We start from the raw sequence: 6575 nt of genomic DNA on the forward strand, positions 1-6575 counted from the left end.
CAAGGCATTTAAGGCAGGGTATGAGCAAGTGAGTCAGTTCTGTCCAAACCAACTCTGGGCATGACCAAACAAGGAGTACATGCCAAATCAATAAACATAATGTTAGCTTGGGGTCAAAGTGAAGACACCAGCGAATAGGGGAGTCTTCAAGCAAAGTAAAAATGATCATTTCGAGCTATATCGTGCTTTCATTTACATGAATTAATACAAACATTTAAAATTTTAATGTGAAAACCGACATGAACACAAAGAGCACAATGTGGAAAACCGACATAACAGAGTCAAGCAGAACATTGAACTCAAGTAAATAAAGCTTTCCCATCTGCTAGTTATATCGTACCTACATTTACATGAATTAATACAAACATTTAATGTGAAAACCGACATAAACACAAAGAGCACAATGTGAAAACCCGACATAACAGAGTCAAGCAGAACATTGAACTTCCGATCTTCTAGTTATAGATATTAAGGAACACAAACATGCAGGGAAGGACAAAACTATGAGAAAAAAGTGTATTTTAGATTGAGTAATAAAGCGCAGTTTATATGCTCAATTAGATGCTCAACCTACAATATGTACCCTGAGAAAACAAGAAAATAAAACTCACATGAATCAAGAGAACATTCAATAATGGACCAATAAACACAAAGAGCCCAAAAAGGAACATGCAAAATGTGAACAAAACATCACATAGGCAAGCAAAATACAAGTAGTGCACAGAGCAAACTCAGGAAGACTTCTTGAATTCACATAGACCAAGAATTAAAAATAAACAATTCCAGCACCTTGAGCAAACAAAAAAATAAACCATAATCTCTTATGAAGAATGCTAATGAAGAAACCCCTCTGCAATCTTTAAAATACCAATGGTGTTTAGCTATCTAAACAAAGAAAATGATCTTTCACTCCTTGTTTATGGAGACAAGTAAAGCAAGAAGTAAGAAATGTGTCTATGTTCTAGTTATTTTCCCATAATATGAAGAAAGAAGTAAGATTAAGGTCAAGCATTGATGAAAATTAGATAAAGAAAAGGCAAATATTTCATGCAAGTCCCATGACTGTATTCAACTCCAGATCTAGATAAAGGTTGATATAGTTTAATTTGCTTTATAGAGTCAGTCTCTGGCATATCGCTGGCAAGCCAAAGGAATTTTTTCCGTGTTTCCATAGCAAACACATAGTTGCAACATGCAATAGTAGTTGAATGACAAAAAATTATTTTTGAGCATTTTAAATGTGACTAACTGTAAATTTTAGGAGAACATTTTACAAGAAACATTATGGATTACTTTGACGATTGATATCTTTCTCATAGTGAAATGAAGTGGTTTGTTCAAAAGCTGAAGCATAATTCATAGTCTTGAGATGCTTGTGTAGGTCCTAAATGAACAATAAATCCTCTAAAACTAGATAAATCTTGAAATTAATTCTACAATACTTTTTCATTCTAAGAAGTGTACATTATTTTTGAAATCATGCTTGGAATGGTTAAAATCAATGTTAAAAACTGTGTGAAAATAAGTACATTACCAAAACCTTATGTGCTCATAAACTCAAACTATTCAAATTTACAAAAACCCAAATTAACCTGAGATTGATTTGCAAATCATAAAAACCTACAAATAACAACACCAAATTGAACCACAAACAATATAAAATTGACATTGGTAATGTGGAATGCATTCAGGATCCTACTTCTGACATAATATTGTTGTTTTGAAATTAAAATGAGAGTGTGAGAATCAATTCGAAGTTATTGCATGCTTTAGAATTCAGACTGGAAATAGTGAAATAATTAAAACTTAATAAACACTTAAAATCCATGGATACACGTCCTGTATGTGAATTTGATATCCTGAGAGTTATGTTAGGCGGTGAGGCAGACTCTATAAAATCTTAGTTTTGTAGTTTATTATCAGTCAAGGATCCAGATGCAAGCCCCTAAACTGAATGTATGCAAGTTTTTAATTCCATGGATAACATGATAACATCATAATCTGTATGTGAACATCCTTATATATTGTGTCTTACAGAGACTTTAAATCTAGTGATAAATGCTGACTCTAACTATAAATAAACTTATCAGTCTATAGGTTTTATTATGACTTTAGACTTAAGGACTTCAATTTATAATTCAAATAGAAAACATGGAAATCTTAGTTTGGCAGTGAGATTCTCAATTTTTTCCTAAAATATGACATTTGGATAGCCAATGTGAGTCTGAGTAATTCAGGGTTTACTGAGGCTTAGGAATCCAGAATGATGAGGATTGAAATCAATGGGATCTATCACATGGGTTTAACATTATCAGTGTGCAAGCCAAAGATCCACTACAAGCCAACACACACGACTTACTGTAGTCAGCTATGTCTAAATTTTGTGCTGCTCAATATTCTCTCTAAAACATTATGTCTAATTTTACACATCCTCGGACAGAGTCAGATGCTCAATAGGTAGAGCTCTCTATCATCCTCACAATTTTGATGTAAATATATCCTTACATTGGATGACATCTGTGTTGCCAACAGACTTAATTTGGCTCTCTCTTTAATACTCAATGTCTTAACTGTTTTTAAACCCAAAATTTAAATTCTTAATTAACAGTGCCTATTTTGATGCCTCTCAGCTTCTGGATGCTTGTCATGTTCAGATAGGTTAACAATGTTCTGCTTATGAAATTTACCCATGATACTCTTCTGTAAAAATGAGCCTGATGATGTCCAATATGCTTTGTTTCTCAAAGCTGGCTGCTGGCTCTAAATGGTTACATTGGTCAATAAAAAGCATACATTATAGTTTTTTGGCATTTGTGATTGCACTTTGAACTTATGCCAATAGCAGGTTGCAATGTATTTCCAAAAGATCCGATCCCATCCTTTCTTCTTAAAAATAGTCAAATTTGAGATCCTTTTGACCCCAATAATTTACAACTTCTCCTGGGCTGATATTTTATGAATTTATATACAAAAAGGCCAATTATGTCTCATTTATTTTCTTTCTCAGGATGACCTCCAAACGCATAACTCTTTTATACACATGAACTCTCTATGAAATGAAGTAGTAGGGTCTAGCTCCACTAACCTTCTCTTTTTCTTCAAAGATGCAGGCTCTAGCTCCACTAACCTTCTCTTTTTCTTCAAAGATGCAGGCAAGTAACTTATTTTAAAAAGTAGATTGTTGCAAGGGTTGAGGTATTAATTGAAATTGTTGAAAACTTCGCAAGCTGAAGCACCAACAATTGAGTCAGGCTTTGGCAAAAAGAGCGACAATAATGCAAACCCAACAAGCACACTATATTCAGAATTGACTTAAGTTACATATAAAATTATTTCTTATAACTTATGAGAGTGTCTGGAAAGTTTTTTATGAGCCCTAAGATCTTCTGATTTATTTTTCTCAGCGTATTTTTGACCTAAAGTAAGCATGACACAAGTAATTGTAAACAAATACAAGTTATTTAACAAGTATCTGGAGTAATGTTGGCTGTAGGTTTTATTTATCAAGTCACATGCCTGGAATAGATATTATGGAAATTTGAACTTGTGTGCTGAATAATTGACTGCCGAAAATCATCATTTTTAGAATCTATTATATTTTTTTTTGGCTTCCCTACGAATTTAGATTAAAATAGTAGAAATGGGAAGTGTTGACCCAGAACAAATTGGAAGTTCTGAGCTCTACTTTTTGATACTTGTACGTTCTCATAGCTTGGATGTTTGTGAAACAGGTGGGATGGGATGAGCTTGATTTGTTAAAAAATGTGAAACGAGTTAGTCCTTGGTTGGTAGAAGTTGTTTCCAACATCCCTACCATCCAAATGACACCTTTTATGCTCCTTAAAAAGAAGCTCCGAGTTACACAGCCTCTTGAGTTTCATGTTGAGGGCCAAGGAGGAATCATGAGACTCCAAATGGCCACTCTCACCAATGATGTGCTAGGGCAAATCAACTAATGGCAGAGTCTTTCAAACAATGTACTGCAGGCAAGCAGGGAGCCAGGCATGACAATATTTACGGAAGTGGTTTCTCAGACATACGTCAAAACAAAATCCAATAACCTGCACCACCACGATCCAGGGGCTAGGGCTCTTGTTTGCACAGATCTCAGTATAGGGAGCTTTTCTATTGAATAATCAAAGGTCCGGAACGGTCTCTCTTGTTCACTGACCATGGGGAATTCATCAAAAAGTGAGAAAAAAGGTAATAAGTATACTGGTAGCTCAACCCCTAAGACCACATTCTTTCTGCTGTTAGGGAAGCCTATTCATACGGTACAGTCACCAAAATCCCAAAAGCAGCAGCAAGATGGAAATAACTCTCCAGATGGGCTAGGCTTTCCGAGCTTCAAAGACACAGGTTCACTTAGGCTTACAAGCAACATCTAAGTGATGGTAACCAAGAAATAGATACGTTTCAGGGACCAGTCAGGGAAAGGACAGATGGATTGAAAATGTTTAAGGTCTCAGCACGGTGAAAGCTGCAGTGATGTTGGCACCAACCATATTAGAGCTTTACAGAGTTTCAAAGATCAATCAGCTTTCCTAAGCTTGAAGAAGAACATGGGAGGAAAGCTATCAGTGGATACAATTGTCCAATGCAAAGTCTTTAGTGAGACTGAAGAAGTTCAGTACATATGAAGTTATGAACAACTTTATGACAGTTTGGCAAAAATGTTTGGTATTGAATTATTTAAGCTTTCAAATCGTGTTCTCTACAAGGGCATTGGCAACACTCTGAAGCATGGTGGGGAGGAGCCTTATGGGTAACTTATCTATCTGATCCAATTTTGTTCCTATTTCGTCATTATCTTAAGCTTAATTTCTGTTTGTTTTACAATGATAAAACATCTTGGGTCTGAAAGAGAATTCCGCAACGAGCCTTGGACACAAGAAACTTTATAATTCCTATTTATAAGCTCTATATATGACCAAGTGAATCATCTTGGTCCAAAGCAACTTTGAGCATAAATATAAAAAAGCCAAACCAAACGACGAGTACACGCCAAAGCAATTGACAGTGTTAGCCTGGGGTCAAAATGAAGAAAACAGTGAAGCAAAGTGAGAATTATCATTTCAAGCTATATCATGCCTACAATCAAATGAATGAATAAGAACATTCAATAACAGATCAATGTGGACACAAACATAACAAACACAAAGAGCCCATAAAGAAATATGCACAATGTGAACAGGACAATAAAAAACAGAGTCAAGCAAATTATTGAAATCAAGTAAATAAAAAATTCTTCCAATCTTCTATATATGAATATGAAGAAAGAAACCATACAAAGAAGGACGAAACTCAGAGAAAAGTGCAGTTTAGATGCTCAACTTACAATACTTTCTTCAAGCTATATCATGCCTACAATCAAATGAATGAATAAGAACATTCAATAACAGATCAATGTGGACACGAACATTAGAAACACAAAGAGCCCATAAAGAAATAAGCACAATGTGAACAGGACAATAAAAAACAGAGTCAAGCAAATTATTGAAATCAAGCAAATAAAAAAGTCTTCCAATCTTCTACATATGAATATGAAGAAATAAACCATACAAAGAAAGACGAAATTCAGAGAAAAGTGCAGTTTAGATGCTCAACTTACAATATTTTCTTCTCTGCAACTCGCTTGGATGTATACTTCTCCTCATTGTTACCCTCCTCCGTGCCTCATTCAAAAATCACCATCCACAGACCATGAAAATTGAAAAAGAAAAAATCCAAGCACACAAAACGAATAAAAGAAATAGGAGGCATGGCCATGCCATAAAAACGAAAACAAAAATTAGAAAAGAAACAATCTGCTCCTGCTTCTCAGATAAACTGCCATATATAGAAGCGAAATCGTGCTTTTTTCTAACGGTAAAATAGAGAAATAACGGCCATTTGCTCTCATCTCACGGTTGCAATTTGAGTACAGTTGAGCGATGAATAAAATCCTAAATCTCAGGGCTACAATTTGAGTACTGTTGAGGGACGAGAATAAAATTCTAAATCTCAGGGCTACAATTTGAATACCGTTTAGGAATGAGAATAAAATCTTAAATCTCAAGATCGCAATTTGAGTACCGTTAAAGGATGGGAAAAAAAAATCCTTAAATCACGTCACTTCCAATTTAAATACCGTTGAGGGATGTGAAGAAAATCCTAAGCATGTGTTCGTGGCTAGTGTGAATATATAGTACGTCATTAACCAGACGCACCAAACGTTATAGGTTTATTGCTGCACAGCAGGTCTGGAATTTGACGGTCACCCCTGCCTGTCATATGAATTTTTTATCACGGTTTAGTCATTCTAATGCCTTTCGTTTTACGTTTTTAAAAAAATGACAAGTGCCAATTTTTTTTTAATTTGTGAATAGTTTAATATGTGAATAGTTTAATATAAATTCTTTAAGTTTGAACAGTCTTAAATTTACTTGTAAGTTTATAAATTCACACCCAAAAATCTTGTTTATTATAAAAATAGTAACTATTTTAGATTTTTTTATTACAATATCTTAAAAGATTAGAAATGATTATATCTTATCATTTCTATATTGATATTTAAGACAATCTTATAAAAAATC

General features: G+C 34.4%; 1 long non-coding RNA gene across 1 annotated transcript in view; it reads right to left on the bottom strand.

Annotated features, from left to right (window-relative positions):
- The window catches only part of LOC131036337 (uncharacterized), an 8378-nt gene extending 2273 nt beyond the window's left edge, over positions 1 to 6105 (bottom strand). Inside the window, exons 1-2 of the long non-coding RNA XR_009104082.2 lie at positions 5612 to 6105; positions 1 to 5364 (exon numbers count right to left, since the gene is read on the bottom strand). The exon at positions 1 to 5364 is cut by the window's left edge and continues 2273 nt beyond it. This is a non-coding gene — a long non-coding RNA (uncharacterized LOC131036337). The remainder of the gene's footprint in view (positions 5365 to 5611) is intronic.
- Between the last annotated feature and the right edge of the window lie 470 nt (positions 6106 to 6575).

This window comes from Cryptomeria japonica, chromosome 7 (assembly GCF_030272615.1).
Source record: "Cryptomeria japonica chromosome 7, Sugi_1.0, whole genome shotgun sequence".
In the NCBI taxonomy this organism is placed as follows: Eukaryota; Viridiplantae; Streptophyta; class Pinopsida; order Cupressales; family Cupressaceae; genus Cryptomeria; species Cryptomeria japonica.